The 17228-nt window shown below is 36.0% G+C and overlaps 1 non-coding gene across 1 annotated transcript; it reads right to left on the reverse strand.

The window, feature by feature from the left end:
* Window positions 1-2770: 2770 nt before the first annotated feature.
* Window positions 2771-2900, reverse strand: LOC140628957 (U6atac minor spliceosomal RNA). Its single transcript, XR_012026868.1, has one exon. It is a non-coding gene; the product is annotated as a U6atac minor spliceosomal RNA (small nuclear RNA).
* Window positions 2901-17228: the final 14328 nt, after the last annotated feature.

A 17228-nucleotide genomic window follows, 5' to 3' on the forward strand; every position in this document is an offset into this window, starting at 1 on the left:
TTATTCACAATAGCCAAGATATGGCAACAATGTGTCTGTCAATGGATAAAAAAAGAAAAAGCAAAATAAATAAATAAATAAAAAATAAATTTTAAAAAAGCAGTCTATGTATTTACAGTGGAATATTATTCAGCTCAAAGAAAAAAAAAAAAAAAGAAAAAGAAAAAAGGAGATGAACCTGGAGGATGAACCTGGAGGATGAACCTGGAGGATGTTATGCTAAGTGAAATAAACCAGGCAGAAAAGATAATTAATGATCTCACTTATATTTGAAATCTTAAAAAGTCAAACTCATAGAACCAGAGAACCACCCATTAGATGGGTGATTACCAAGGGCCAAGGGGGTAGCAGAAATGGAGAGATGTTAGCCAAAGGGTACAAACTTTGAGTTATAATGTCAATAATTTCTGGGGCGCCTGAGTAGCTCAGTCAGTTGAGCACCCAACTCTTGATTTCAGCTTGGGTCATGATCTCAGGGTCGTGAGATCCAGCCCCGTGTTAGGTTCCACACTCAGTGGAGTTCCAGTCTCAGGTAGAGTGCTTGAGACTCTCTCCCTCTGCCTCTCTCTAAAATAAATAAATCCTTAAAAAAAAAAAGAGAGAGACCAGTAATTTCTGAGGATCTAATGTTTTGCATGGTAACTATAGTTAATAATATTGTACTATATACAAGAAATTTGCCAAGAGAGTAGATCTTCAATGATTTCACTACACACAAAAACATGGTAACTCTGTGAGGTTTTGGATGTGTTAATTAACTTCATTGTGGTAATTACTTCACATATGTATATTAAATCATCACGTTGTACACCTTAACTATATACAATTTCTTTTAAAGATTTATTTAATCTCACATCCCTGAGATCATTACCTGAACCAAAGTCAAGAGTTGGACGCCCAACCAACTGAGCCACCCAAGCACCCCACTATATACAATTTTTACTTTTCAGTTATACCTCAATAAAGCTGAGAAAACTTAAATAACATGCTTATGATACAAAGCTAATTTATAATGAAACCAGATTTTTTTTCTAGTTTAAATGCTTCATATTGTTTCTAAGTGTTTATATTACATAAGTATCACATACATCTATATTCTGTTTAATCACCTTACTTCACTGACTGAAATAATTTATAACTCCTTAAATTCCATTTTTAGCAAGTCATACAAATAGAATTTTTAAAAGATTTTATTTATTCATGACAGACAGAAAGAGAGAGATGCAGAGACGCAGGCAGAGGGAGAAGCAGGCTCCATGCAGGGAGCCCGACGTGGGACTCGATCCCGGGTCTCCAGGATCACACCCCAGGCCAAAGGTGGCGCTAAACCGCTGAGCCACCAGGGCTGCCCACAAATAGAATTTGAACATGAGATTAAAATATTTGAAAACCACCTCATTGTATTTTATTTAATGTTATTTTTCAGGGAATGGGATAGATTCATTTTATTCATTTTTAATCATTTTTATAAATTTCTTTTTTATTCAAGCATAAACAGTGTTATATTTGTTTCAGGTGTACAATATAGTGATTCAACAATTCAAAACATTTTTCAGTGTTCAAGATAAGTGTACTCTTAAATCCTTTTATCTATTTCACCCATTCCCCGCCCCCCCTGCCCCCACCACATCTACTCTGGTTACCTTCAGCTCCTTTTCTTTATTAAGAGTCTGTTTTTTTGTTAGTTTTTTTTTCTTTGTTCATTTGTTTCTTCAATTTCATGTGTGAGTGAAATCATATGGTATTTGTCTTTCTCTGTCTTTTTTTTTTTTAGCATTATACCCTCCAGATCCATCCCTGTTGTTACACATGGCAATATATATGTATATATACATATATATTATATATATTTTCCTATGGATAGACACTTGGATTACTTCTATATCTTGGTTTTTGTAAATAATGCTGCCATAAACATAGGGGTCCATATATCTTTTTGAATTAGTGTTTTTGTTTTCTTTGGGTAAATACCCAGTGGTGAAATTACTGTATCATACGGTAATTCAATTATTAATTTTTTGAGGAACCTTACTGTTTTCCACAGTGGCTATATCAATTGATTTTCTATCTAGATAATCTATCCATTGATAGAAGTGGGGTGTTAAAATCCTCTAATATTATTGTATTACTAACAATTTCCCCCTTTATGTTCTTTGTGTCCTCCTTCATAGTTGCTTTCTGTCTTTAGGTGCTCCCATGTTGGGTGCATAAATATTTATTATTGTTATATCCTCTTTTTGAATTGTTCCCTTTATCATTATGTAGTATCCTTCTTTGTCTCTTGTTACAGTCTTTGTTTTAAGGTCCATTTTGTCCAATATAAGTATTGTTATACCCCAGCTTTTTTTTTTCACTTCCATTTGCATGGTAAATGTTTTTCCATCCCTTTCACTTTCAATCTGCATGTGTCTTTTGAAGTGAGTCTTTTGTAGGCAGCATATCGACAGATCTTATTTTTTTACCCATTTAATCACCTTATGTCTTTTGATTGGAGCATTTATTCCGCTTACATTCAAAATAGTTATTGATAGATACATATTTATTGCCATTTTGTTACTTGTTTTACAGTTGTTTTTGTAGTTCTTTGTTCCTTTCTTCTCTTGCTTTCTTCCCTTGCGGTTTGATGATATGCTTGGATTACATTCTCTTCATTTTTTTGTGTATCTATTACAGGTTTTTGATTTGTGGTTACCACTAGGCTCATATATAACATCTTATGCATATAGCAGTCTATATTAGATTGATGGTCACATAAGTTTGAACTCATTCAAAAAAATGATGGTTAGATGCCATGAAGTAGATGGCAATGCCTTAACCATATGCATCGTGTCAGTCCTGAGGTGTGAGTCCTCTTTCACTCTTGTCAGGGGGAATGCTAACCTTCTCTCTGTTCATAACACTGAAACCAGATTTTTAACATAGGATTGTTTATTTGGAATCTGACCTCATTTCAGTATCTCACACTAATACTCAGTTACATTGCATGACGGATATAATAGGAAATAAGGTAAAAAAATATAGCAAGCACTTGTGAAATGACTTAATTTATAAATAATGGTTATAATAATATCAATAATAATAATACCAATCACATTTTAAGAGAAATTGGACATTATCCCTCTTCTAATGATGGAAAACTCTTAAAAAAGATGACATTGAGATTTGTACTTGTAGCCAGGCAACAAAACGTCCCCTAGTGATCTCTGCCTCTTGGTATCCAAACCCTTGTGTATTTCCCAGGATTGGCATGTGTGTCCAATAAAATGTGGCAGAAGTAGTGGCATGTCACTTCTGAGATTATGTTATAAAAGACACTATAACTTTGTCTCTCTCTCTCATTACTCACTCTGGGGGAAGTCATATCATATAGTAAAAAACTATATGATAATGTCTGTCTCTTGAGGAACCAAATAATTTTGCCAATATCCATGTCTGTAGGCTTAGCAGTGAATTCTTCAAGCTCAATCAAGTTTTCAGATGACTGTAGCCCCGGTGGGCTTCTTGACTGCCACCTCATGAGAGACCTGAGTCAGAACCTCCCAGCTAAGCTTCTCCCAGATTATTGACATTCAGAAACTGTATGACATGATCAGGTGATACTTTTGGGGTAATTTGTTATACAGCAATAGATAACTAATACAGATTTGGTGACTGGAAGCAAGGTAATGCTGTAAAACACACCTAAAATATATGGTCGGCTTTGGAAAAATATTAGTGTTTTCCAAGGTTCTGATTTTAGGTCAAATTTCTTACTCTAGACACTCTTCTCTGCATGATATCATCTACTCTTCTGGATTTAGCTCTAATCTGGGTATGAATGACTCCAAAACATGTATTTCCAGTGTAGGTATTTCTTCTGAGTTCCATGCTCATATTGCCAACTTCCTACTTAACATTTCTTTTTTAAAAAATTAAATTAAATTTTTAAATTTTATTTCCTACCTAACATGTCTATCCACATTTCCAATAAGCACCTATAGCTTAACATGGCATTTATGGAATTTATCATTTCTACTTCCCAAATCAGCTCCTTTTCTTATACACTTTGTTTCAGATTGGGACACCCCATTCTCCTCAGTCACCTGTTCTAGAAACCTAGTTATTTTTTCCATTTTCCACATTTAAATTCTTTTCCTGCTGATTTAAACTCTTAATTGTTTCCTGGATTTGCACCACTTCTGTATCCTTTCTAAGTAACTCTTCTCTATTTGCTTCTTTCATCTGAATTGTTACAACTGTCACCTAACTAGACTCACTAGCTCCAAGCTTGCCCCTATAAAATCCATTTTCCACACAGTAGCCATTATTATGTTTCTAAATTGCATATATGATCTCTTTATCCTGTATTTAAAATCTTTCAGTGGATATTTATGTACCTCTGGATAAAGTCCAAATTCCTCACTATATTTAAAACAGTTCCTGTGCTCTTGCCCTTAACTATATTCCCAGATTAATTTATTGCTTACCTATCTCTTAGTACACACTTGAATAAAAGTGGTTGTTATATTTCTTCAAGCACAAGATTTTTTCCCCCATTATGCTCTTGTATATATTTCCTCTACTTAAAATGCCATTGGCTTACATTTTAGTCTAGTTTACTCCTCTTCTTTTAGCCATAATGTATAATAACCTCCTCTGGGTAACCACTATACATTTCTTTTCCAGAATGGCTTAGGTAGCCCTTCTTGACCCTCCCATAATCTCTGGAGCTATCATGATAAAAATTTTATTTTATTAAAATTGTCTGTTTTCATAAATAGCTCCATAACAAGGCTGTACTCCTTAAGGATAGGGCTTATGTCTTAATTATCTTTTATTCCAAATGCCTAATACTGTGACTGGCTCAATATGATTTTATTTCTTGAATACCATCAGGAGTTGACAACTGATTAGAGGTTATAAGCTGAGGGAAATGCTAGGCAAGGGTAAAAGATGATTCAAGAAGAAATGAGAGCCAGTGATTCTTAAACTCTACTGTTGATAAGAATCAACTGGTAAACTTGTTAAAATGCAGATTCCGTAACCTCACCCCTACATATTTCTAATTCTTTAAATCTAAGCTAGGTCTCAGGAATCTGCATTTTTTTAAAGATTTTATTTATTTATTCATGAGAGACACACAGAGAGAGAGAGAGAGGCAGAGACACAGGCAGAGGGAGAAGCAGGCTCCATGCAGGGAGCCCGAGGTGAGACTTGATCCCGGGTCTCCAGGATCACGCCCTGGGCTGAAGGCAGGCGCTAAACCGCTGAGCCACCCGGGGATCCCAGGAATCTGCATTTTTAGCAAACACCCAAGTCCCTCTGCTGCTGAGGTTTTCTGCCCAATAGTTTGGGAAACATTGGCTTAGAAAATTAAGTTATAAAGTAATTTAATGTTTTTGTAGTTTATCATATATGTCCATTTTTCTTATCTATTGTTTCAGGTTTTATGGTATATAAATAAACTTTGTTGCATTTAAACACCATTTTATCATTTTAAATGTAAAATTAAACCCCACCCTCCACTAAGATTTTCAAAAGCAAGTAAGTTTCAACTCTTCTGTATGTAATATGGGTCTGCAGTTCACAAATAAGTCGTAAAGAAAGGGCTGTCATAAACATTCATGTTTGAATATTAGTCTCTTTGTTGTGCTACCAGCATTAGTTAAAATAGTGAAACTAAATTCCCTTCAAAGAAGGTCAAAACACGCATGGATTTTTTTCAAGCTTAAGTAATCTGTTTCTTGCTGAGATTTTAGGAAATTTAAAAATCATAAAGTACACAGAGACAAGGTCTGCAACAACTATTTTAGAATAATAATTTAGTTGAGAATAAACTAAATTAGTGAGTACTCAAGTGCCTATGTAGTCAAACTAATGTCAATTTTATTTGTATATGGATAAAGTTAATTTCAAAGATGTGCATGTGTGGATTTTATTACTTCTGTACCTTTTGAAAATAACATGGCCTTAATGTTATTGGATGGAAATGGAATAAAATATGTATTCCAAATTATGCTCAATAAATATTTAGACGAAACCCTGTCTGCTGAGAAGGAGCAATAATATCCACAAGCAAGGAAATTAATAAGTTGCACACTTGCAGTCAAAATGCTTTTAAAATCTTTTTAAAACAGTAACACTAAGGAAAACAGCTAGCTATTTTCAACATTGGCAAGCATGTTGATAGCAACTTTTATTTTAATCCCCAGAATTGGACATTGAACAAACAAAATTGTGGTTATATGCTTTTGGATACTTGGTCTGAAATTAGGATACATTGCTATGACACACTTGTGATTTAGTTATGACTTCAAGTATTGAAAAATCAGGTTTCTTTTTTTACTGATCTTATTAACAACAAAAAATGGATTAGAATATTATTCCACGAAAAAATCAGAATCTTAAATATAATCAAAATTGCTCTTATTGCAAAGGTAAAAATTGTGATACATAGACTAATGGACTGATGACCATAAAAATAAAGGTAAATTAATCTATCATAAATAAATCCAATAACCAAATGCAAAAAGAAAAAGAAAAAACTAGATGTCTCAAAAAAAACTGAGAAATAAAAATTGTAGGTGAATGAAAAGCTTAGAAAGTATCCACAAAACTGATGTTTTTCAAGGAAAATATGTTACCAAATTGACGTAAAGATAGAAAATCTGAAAAGACCAAAAACATAAAAGAAATGTTTTAAGTGTAAAAATTCCTAGAAGACTCTGGGCTAAGAAAGATTTAACTATGAGTCATTTCATTTCTTCAGAGAATACTTTCTTATGTTGTTAATGTGTTTCAGAGCATAAAGAAAGGAAATTAACCCAATAAATCCTATGGAGCTAGTATAACACTGAAAAAGATTTTAAGAAAAAGATAGTTTAAATTATAGCTGGATCTTATTTATGGTCATGCAAAATAGAGATGCATGAATGAAATATAAATTCTGGCAAGTGGATTTAGCAATATACTGAAATCATGTATTGACCTTGGGAGTATTTATTCAGATTGTAGGAATTGTTCAGTATTTGGAAAATCATCAGTAACACGTGAAAAATAACATCAATATAATTAATACTGAAAAGATATCAGGTTGAAGAAATCTTCTAGTTTGTTGAGTATTTTTATCATGAATCCCAGAGCTAACATCAAACTTAATGGTGAAAGACCAAAAGTTTTCCCTCTAAGTTCAGGAATAAGACAGGGATATCAATTATTCTTCAACCCTACATTGTACTGGAAGTTTCTCCAGGAAAATTTGGCCATAAAATGAAAGAAAAGTTATCTTATTTGCAAAGGAAGACATGAAATTATCTCTGTTTGAAGATAAGATGATCTGATACTTAAAAAACACTAAGTAACACACACACACACACACACACACACACAGAGTCTTGGCGTTAATAAGCAAGTTCAACAAAGCTGCAGGGTATAACATCAAAATACAAAACTCAGTGTTATTTCTACACACATTCCTAGAAGAAGAATTGCTAATGTAAATATTATACACATTTTTGCCTTCGGTAGATACTGACAAATCACTTTCGATAGTGGTTATCTCACTTTTCATGGCCATACATGTTATGTGAAAATGCTGAATTCCATGCACCATACCCAGTGGTGAGGATTTTGTTCTATTACTATTTTAAATTTCCCTCTTCTGACAAATACCCACCATTTGCTTCGAGGTGGATGGAACTGGAGGGTATTATGCTGAGTGAAAGAAGTCAATCAGAGAAGGACAAACATTATATGGTCTCATTCATTTGGGGAATATAAAAAATAGTGAAAGGGAATAAAGGCGAAAGGAGAAAAAATGAGTGGAAAATATCAGAAAGGGAGACAGAACATGAGAGACTCCTAACTCTGGGAAACGAACTGGGGGGGGGGAGGGGAGGTGGGCGGGGGGCAGGGAGCGGTGACTGGGTGACGGACGGGCACTGAGGTGGGCACTTGACAGGATGAGCACTGGGTGCTATTCTATATGTTGGCAAATTGAACACCAATAAAAAATAAATTTATAAAAAAGAGAAGTTGCTACAGCCAATGTCAAAGAGGTTCCTGCCCATTTTCTCTAGGATTTTAATGATTTCATGTCTACATTTAGGTTTTGAATTTATTTTTGTGTATGGTGTAAGAAAGTGGTCCAGTTTCATTCCTTTGCATGTAGCTGTCTAATTTTCCCATCATCATTTATTGAAGAGACTGTCTTAAGAAAAAAATAAATAAAAAAAAAAAGAGACTGTCTTTTCCCCCTTGTATATTCTTTCCTGCTTTGTTGAAGATTAATTGACCATAGAGTTGTGGGTTCATTTCTGGGTTTCCTATTCTGTTCCATCGAACTATGTGTCCATTTTTGTGCCAGTACCATACTGTTTTGATCACTAAAGCTTTGTAATATAACTTGAAGTCCAGAATTGTGATGCCTCCAGCTTTATTTTTCTTTTTCAAGGTTGTTTTGGCAATTCAGGGTCTTTTGTGGTTCTATACAAATTTTAGGATTGTTTGTTCTAGCTCTCTGAAAAATGCTGTTGGCATTTTGATAAGGATTGTGTTAAATGTGTAGATTGTTCTGGGTGGTATAGACACTTTAACAATATTTGTTCATCTGATCCATGAGCATGGGATGTCTTTCCATTTCTTTGTGTCATCTTAATTTCTTTCATCAGTATTTTATAATTTTCAGAGTACAGTTCTTTCACCTCTTTGATTAGATTTATTCCTAGGTATCTTGTTGGTTTTGGTACAATTGTAATTGGGTTTGATTCTTTAAAGTTCTCTTTCTGCTGCTTCATTATTGGTTTATAGAATTGCAACAGATCTGTGTACATTGATTTTGTATCCTGCAAACTTTACTGAACTTGTGTATCAGTTCTAGCTGTTTTGGGGTGGTCTTTCATGTTTTCTGTATAAAAGTATCATGTCATCTGCAAATGGTAAAAGTTTTACTTCTTCCTTGCCAATTGGATGCCTTCTATTTCTTTGTGTTCTCTGATTCCTGAGGCCAGGATTTCCAATACTGTGTCAAATAACAATGGTAAGAGTGGACATCCCTGTCTTGTTCCTGACCATAGATGAGGAATGTTCAGTTTTGCCCCATTGAAGATATTAGCTGTGGGTTTTTCATAGATGGGCCTTTATTATATTGAGGTATGTTCCCTCTAAACCTACTCTGTGGAAGGTTTTTATCATGAATGGATGTTGTACTTTGCCACATGCTTTTTCTGCATCAATTGAAATGATCATATGATTCTTATCCTTTCTTTAATTAATGTGATGTATCACTTTGATTGATTTGATAATATTGAACCACCTTGCAATCCAGGAATAAATCCCATTTGATCACGGTGAATGGTTCTATTAATGTATTGGTGGATTCAGTTTTCTAGTATTTTTTGAGACTTTTGCATCCATGTTCATCAGGGATATTGGCCTATAGTTCTATTTTTTAGTGGAGTTTTTATAGGGTGACAGACCTTTAATTGGTAGAACAAGGGTCCAAACTCAGGTATATTTAGTTCCAAAGCATGTACATTTTCTAGTATAGTACATTTGGTTTTCAGTTCAAAAATCATTTATTGACAACCTCCTATGCATGAGGTATGCTAGTGACAACACATATAGTGATATATAAATGATATGGTCACTACTCCAGGGGAAGATACAGTCTTATGGGAATACATAGTCAACAAGAAAAATGCATGATAAATTTAGATAGTGATACGAAGAAAACAGGACAAGTTAATAATAGAGAGTAACTGGAGAAGAACATTAGATAAAGTGTCCCAATGTACCTCTTTGAGGACAGTTGAGCTGACACTTGAATAATGAGAACAAGTTAACTATCTGAAGAACATGAGGAGGGATGTTCCAGGAAGAGGAAATAATTGCAAGTACAAAGGCCTTGACACAGGAACAAACAACATAATCTAGAAAGAGAACTAAGGGGATTTAGACATTTGCAATCTATTTTGGTGACACGGTATTTTGAACACCCCTTTTTTAAATAAGTCTTTTCTTTATGAGTTTTAGTGGAACACAAAATGTGCCTCTTTCTTCAAGAGATTAAATACTAAGGATTTGCCTTTCTGGCCTTTCTTGCTAAGTAGTCTCCACCAATCAGACACAATTGTTTGAATTTTTAAAAAATATTTACTCATTTGTTTTAGAAAGAGAGAGAGCATGTAGAGGGGAGTGGCAGAGGGAGATGGAGAGAGAGAATCTCGAGCCATCTCCCCACTGAGTGTGAAGCCTGGCATAAGGCTCAATCCCAAGACCCTGAGATCATAATATGAGCTGAAATCAAGAGTCGGATGCTCAACCTACTGAGCCACCCAGACACCCCCAATTGTTTGACACTTTGACTCAGGAGGTAGTGTCACAAGAGGGAGAGGAAGGAGATCTTTTTTCCTTGGGAGTCATAATGGTATTGAAAAGTTGTGTTCCTGGTCCAGACATGATGGAAATTTCTTCATGAGATCATTTCTGAAGATGATTTTGTTTTGAAGATTTTATTTATTTATTTGTTTAGAGTAAGTGTGGGGAGAGGCAGGGGAGAGAGAGAAGCCCAAGCAGACTTGTGCTGAGCACAGAGCACAATGTGGGGCTTGATCTCACGATCCTGAGATCATGACCTATGCCAAAACCAAGAGTCAGACGCTCAACTGCTCAACCAACAGAGCCACCCAGGCATCCCTGAAGATGATTTTGATTGTTGTTTCTGGAAGCATAGCCTGGAGCCTGGTTCTCTATCCCCCACACGCTAGTATTTTAAAAATTCATTTTAGTAAGCTTCTTTTCTCATTAATTATTCAGCATAAGTCTCTGTTGCTTCTAATTTAGAGCCCCAAATTATATAGCTAGTATGACTAAACCATAATGGAATGGGGATTAGTTTCAGGAGATTGTGGTTGGCAAAATAATGGTTTCAGAAAGATGTACACACCCTAATCCTTGGAACCTGCAAATATGTTACCTTACCTGGCAAAAGGGACTTTGTGGATATGATTAAATTAAGAATCTTGTGATAAGAAGATTATCATGGATTATCCAGCTGGTGCAAAGAAATCACACTAGTCCTTATAAGAGGGAAGTAAGAGGGTCAGTGTAGGAAGAAGGAGATGTGACAATAGAAAGAGAGGTCAGAGTGACATGGGGCCATGAGCCAAGGAGTGCAGATGGACACTTGAGGAATTAGAAAAAGGCAAGGAACAGATTCTCTCCTCAAGTGACCAGAGGAAATGCAGGCTGATAACCTATTTTAGGCTTCTGACATCCAGAATTGCAGGAAAATAAATGTGTATTATTTTAAGTCATCCAAATTTATGTAATTTGTTGCAGCAGCTACAGGAAACTAATGCAAAAAAGTCAGAGAGGAAAGCAAAAGCTGTATCAAGTATGGTCTTGTAGGTCACAATCAAGAGTTTAGATTTTAAGTGTGATGTAAAACAATTGGAGAATTTTCAGCACAAAAGTCACATTATTGGGTATATTAGTTAAAAACATAACTTTTGCTGTATGGAGAAATTTACTATAATGGGGCAAGATCAAAGTTGATGAGGATGTACTAGTTAGGAGGCTATAGTCTGAGTTAGAGATGGTGGTAAGCTTGGACTTGTACATTGGTGACAGAGATGGAAATACAGAGTTGAGAGAAAAAGATAAATATGTAAAATGTAAAAAGGAAATTGATGCAAAGCTCTCAGGAAAGACAGATTGCATCCAAGTACTGGCAGAGAGATTAGCTTTAGTTGAGAGAAACAGCTACATTATTTTAACAGTAAGAGAGAAGTAAGAGAGGATGTGTGTGCATATGTATGCTTGATATTGAGAATATCCCATCTGATGGTATTTTAGTTTCTGAATATGAGGATGCCATCTTCTCAAAGTGAATACAATTAGCATAAAATATTTTCTTCTCGCTATAGACAAAGATATAAAATATTATACTTAGATTAAGTAATATCCATCTTGGGTTTAATCTGTCATTAAATGTTAAAAGTTGACTGTATAGTTGAAATTCTGGGCTGAGATTATAGAAACCAATTAGATCTGGGACAGGATGAATGATTACGTCCTGATTTTCAACACAAAGAGACAAATAAAAAAGTCATTTGTGCCTAGTGTGGACCACTAGGAATATAATATACGAACTGAAAATAAGTCTAATCCTATTGAACTATGTGCTGTTCCAACTATTTAGACTACTAAGGTTATTTCTAAGAACTACAACATTAGAAGTATCAACAAACTAGTACATGCAGAGGGTCCCCTGGCTGGCTCAGCTGGTAGAGCATGTAACTCGTAAATCTGAGCCCTATATTGGGCATGTCTCCACTTAAAATAAATGGGACAAGCAAGTCGATGAAGTACCTGGAAACTATTTCATGAGAAACAGTTGGAGGAAGTGGGGCTGATTAGCTAATACTAATTTTCATATATTTAAAAGGCTGTTATGTGGAAGAGTTAAAAATCACAGTCATTGTTTGGGAATGATAACAACATTGCCTAATAACAAAGAGTTCCTTTGATTATTAAATGTATACATTGGGGCAGCCCGGGTAGCTCACCAGTTTAGCACCGCCTTCGACCCAGAGCGTGATCCTGGAGACCCAGGATCGAGTCCCACTTCGAGCTCCCTGTATGGAGCCTGCTTCTCTCTCTCTCTCTCTCTCTCTCTCTCTCTCTCTCTCTCTCTGTGTGTGTCTCATGAATAAATAAATAAAATCTTTTTTAAAAATAAATACATACATTTATATATGCATATCATTATTTCTACTATTATTAATATATTCTTATTTTTCTAGAGGGTAGAACCTGGACCAATAATGTCAGAACAAATCAAATTTCATCCAAATATGAGTATGAACATTCTTCAGTATCAATGATAGGTGTGTAAATATTGGCTATCCTGATTGTTTAGGTAGTGAGATCACTGCCATTGAAAGAGACCAGTCAGAGGGCAGACGTACTACCAGGATAATTCAGGGGCTATTACCATTTTCAATGGGCAAGTTAGGTGAAGATGATAGTCAGCATCACATGTGTAGCTCGAAAAATCTAAGATGGTTGTGCTTTAATATTTTCCCGAGTTATTAGATACAGAACAAAAGAAACCTTTTTTTGCCATTGAGATGGCCATTAATTCTGTTTGCCAAATACATCGGGTTTTTCTAACAAGCACATAGCAGAATTGTGGTCGGGTGGGCTGTGGGACTAGTTCCTTCCGATGAATATGAACAGAGGTGACTATGCCACTTCTCTTTCCTCTGGTACAGTGACAAACAATGTTACAAGATGATGGCTACTCTTGACAACTTGGGAGACAGAGTAACTGGAATAACAGCGCCCCCCTATGGAACAGTGATGGATACATCATCTGAGTATAAAAGAAACTTGTTTTAAATCCCTGGATTTTGAGGGGTTTTGTTCCTGCAGCATAACCTACTCTACCTTGATGGACATAGCCATATTAGATTCCAACTATTTTTAGTGACTTGCCTAAGCTCTGGTCTAACAGATGAGTTAGCAGACTAAGAGGAATTGAAATAATTAGAATTTTTTAACACATCTGGCACAAATCACATTTCACTCTCATTTTTCCATCTCTGTAGTTCCCCATCCCCTGCTACCCCCTGCTTAAGCCCCAGATGAAAGATGGAAGTACAAGAATTGGTATAGCACTGGACACCTGGGTGACCAGTTGGTTAAGCATCTGCCTTTGGCTCAGGTCATGATCCCAGGGTTCTGGAACAGAGTCCCCGCATTGGGCTCCCTGCCCTGAGGGGAGCCTGCTTCTCCATCTCCCTTTTCCTGCCACTCCCCCTGCTTGTGCGCGCTCTCTCTCTCTCTCTGTGTCAAATAAATAAGTAAAATCTTAAAAAAAAGATACCAGTACAGATTATTTAAAGAAAAAGAACTGGTACAGCACTGTAGAAAACAGTATGGAAGCTCCTAAAAAAATAAAGCTAGCATATGCTCCAGCAATCCCACTTCTGGGTACATACCCAAAGGAATTAAAATCAGGATCTCATAGAGGTATCTTCATTCCCCAAGAAAAGATTAGTAAGGATGTTTTTACTGGTTTTACAAATGCCCATCATCATCTATTACTGCCCTCTTGTCTCTTTTAGCTCTCACCTTGCCAGTTAACTCTTCTTTTGTGTTCAAAATTGTGTTTCTCTTGTCTACCTGGGGAGCTCTAAGAGGGTAAACCAGTCTACTACCTATCTGCCATTAAATAGCTTTATTACCTTGAAAATCTCATATTTTTCTTGCTTGGTCTGGATTTCCTAATCTGTGAAAAAAGGGAGTGGTGGTAGAGGGAGTAGATTAGGTGATATTCTCAACCTCTTCTTAAACATTGATTCAATTACAATTTTCCCCAGGAGTTAGGTTGGTGATGTTATTTTTGAGGAACAAATTTTAAAGGATGCAATTATTATTTTGTAAAATAAATGTACTGAAAAGAAAACCAAAGGAAGTAGTTAAGAGCTAAGTGTCCCTGAGGATCTGGAGGTGAGGCCTGATGATAGACTTGGAAGAAAATTAGGTGCTATAGGTTTATATTTACTTCTCAGGAAACAGCAGGAACCATTAAGCATATACCAAATGCCAGCTAACAACTGTTATAAATAAGGCTCTAGTTGTAAGTTCATATTTCTTTATAAAGGAAAGGTTAAGGCTTAATAAGATATTATGCCTATGGAATTATCTGCTAGAAGATACCAGCTCTAATACTCTCAAAGTATATAGAAATGTTTTGCTATATTATGATATCAGAAGAGCAAGAGCTACTTCCAGGGGTTTTAACTTTTCTTTTTTAGATTTTATTTATTTATTCATGAGAGACACATAGAGAGAGGCAGAGACATAGGCAGAGGGAGAAGCAGGGTCCCTGCGGGGAGCCCAATGTGGGACTCGATCCCACAACCCCAAGATCACGACCTGAGCCAAAGGCAGATGCTTAACCACTGAGCCACCCAGGCGCCCCAGGTTTTAACTTTTTTATATCAATGCCTCTTGCTTCTTCTATATTATTTCCACGGAGAGAACTTGCAGAGTGATATGTAGAGTAAGCAACTATCAGGTTGCCCAGAGGTCTTCTTTTTCTAAAGTAATGTTGCTCAGGCATTGGGAAATTATAATTATTGGAAATTATACACCAATTACCATCTGTATAAACTTGAACAAGAAAATTTACCTCACTGAGTTTTAATAATATCCTTATTCATAAAATGAATGTAACATTAACCTACCATACTTGTGAGAATTATATATATATAATTATAATCCACACACTCACTTCAGATGAATAGAATTTAACATCCCAAAATATGTCTCTTTGGCCTAAGGATTATTTTATGCTGATTATTTTTAAGAAACAGCAGACACAGTAGAAACTCCGAAAACTGAATTGAAGTTACCCTTTTGTGAGAGATATTTCCACTTATATGGGAAATCTCTATTTGTAAGGGTGTCTCTCTTTCTATATCTGGAAGAGAAGGATGATTCTATCTCTAGAAACTCTTATCAGTGGAGGGGGCAAGGACCTAAATCTGCAACTTACCTGTGTTTACTGTGCTTTTCCTGACAGCCTCCTATAATGGACTCCCCTCTACCCCTCAACATCTTCTTTTGTCTTTAATGAAAGATGGATTTAAGGTGGTGACTTGGGCCATTTCGGGGGTTGTGGTTGGTACTCAGTTTTCCTGGGTCTCTCTCATGTGTATATGAGGTATACATGTTATTAAACTTTTGTTTGCTTTTCTCCTATGAATCTGTCTTTCACAGCGGGTATCTCAGCCCAGAACCTTAGAAAGGTGGAAGGAAAATTATTGTTAGTCTCTCACAATAGACACACACACACACACACACACACACACACATTGTACCTAACTAACATGATAGATGTAGCAAATAAGCCTGTAGATTTTGGTGTCCTGTTCCATATTTTCATATTGCCTCACCTAGGAATTCTTTGCACCTACTGGCTCTCTTACTTTCATGCCACAATGATAGCTAATGATAAGGGGAATCTAGAATAAATAGTAGAGAAAAGGAGAAGATGAGTACCTATTGCAACCCCAAGATCAACTACAGTGATGGTAATTGTAGTTTGTTCACTAAATTTTCACTTCTCAGTTTCCCCAAAGTAAGACAGGACCATTAGAATCATGGGGAATGTTCCCAAAACATGCTTGGAGAAACGGATCTGTTTGATGCAAGAGGTGGACTGTGGGGGGTGGGGTCATGAAAATGACCTCGGTTCTTATACCTTATAGAGCATGAGAGACTGATGGCTATAGCCATTGTCCTTCTGGATCAACCACTGCATGCCTACCAAGTTCTCACTCTTCATGGGCTTCACCCAGCCAATGATGGAGCATGTTGAAGTACCAAGGCAGGCCCATTGTGGAGGGACATGGCATTCCTACACTGGAAAACTTTGACTAGCTATTTCTCCACTTACCTGACCAAATCACCCTTGGACTTGCTCTGTAATCCAAGCCTCTTCCTACCCTTTCTACCTTCTTTCAAGCTGCCTTCCCTCTCTCTCTCATTCCAGAGGTGTCAGACTTGACTCATAGTTTGAAGGCTCTCCTCACCTTCTGCTCCCTAGGTAAACCTTTTGTGTACCTAATCTTGCCTTGGGATTTGGTTCTCAGCACTCCCAAACTAATGCCAAAGAGATGACTATAAATATAGGAACATGAACAACTTTAGGGACAACTTTTGAACAATGAGGGTAGAAGTAAGAGGACAAAGAGTATCTTCTCATATTTTAGAAGGACAATTTAGAAATATATAGCAGTGGTACAATTGTGTCCTACTGACACTAGGGTTTCTCATGAAACTTTCAGGGGGTCTGTGAGGTTAAAACTATTTTTTTCACTGTGTTGCAATTTGTATTGTTGATATAAAATCAATGGTGGATAAACTGCTGGTGCCTTAGCACAAATCAAGGAAGAAATGGCATCAACTTATAGAAGTAGTTATTGTATATTTCCATCCATGCACTATCAGTTCTTTTAAAATCCAGTTTCATTTAAGAAAGTTCTTGATTGAATAGTAAAGCTTAATTTAATTAATTCTCTACCCTTGAGCACATGTGTTTTTATTTACCATGCTGTTTGACAAAATGAGAAGTATACATGAAGCATTTCTGAAAACATGTACTGAAGTCTGATTGTGATCTTGAGGAAAATCATTTGTGAAATATTTTGAGTTCTGAACTGAACTTTCTACTA

The sequence above is a fragment of the Canis lupus genome, chromosome X (genome assembly GCF_048164855.1).
Source record: "Canis lupus baileyi chromosome X, mCanLup2.hap1, whole genome shotgun sequence".
Taxonomy (NCBI): domain Eukaryota; kingdom Metazoa; phylum Chordata; class Mammalia; order Carnivora; family Canidae; genus Canis; species Canis lupus.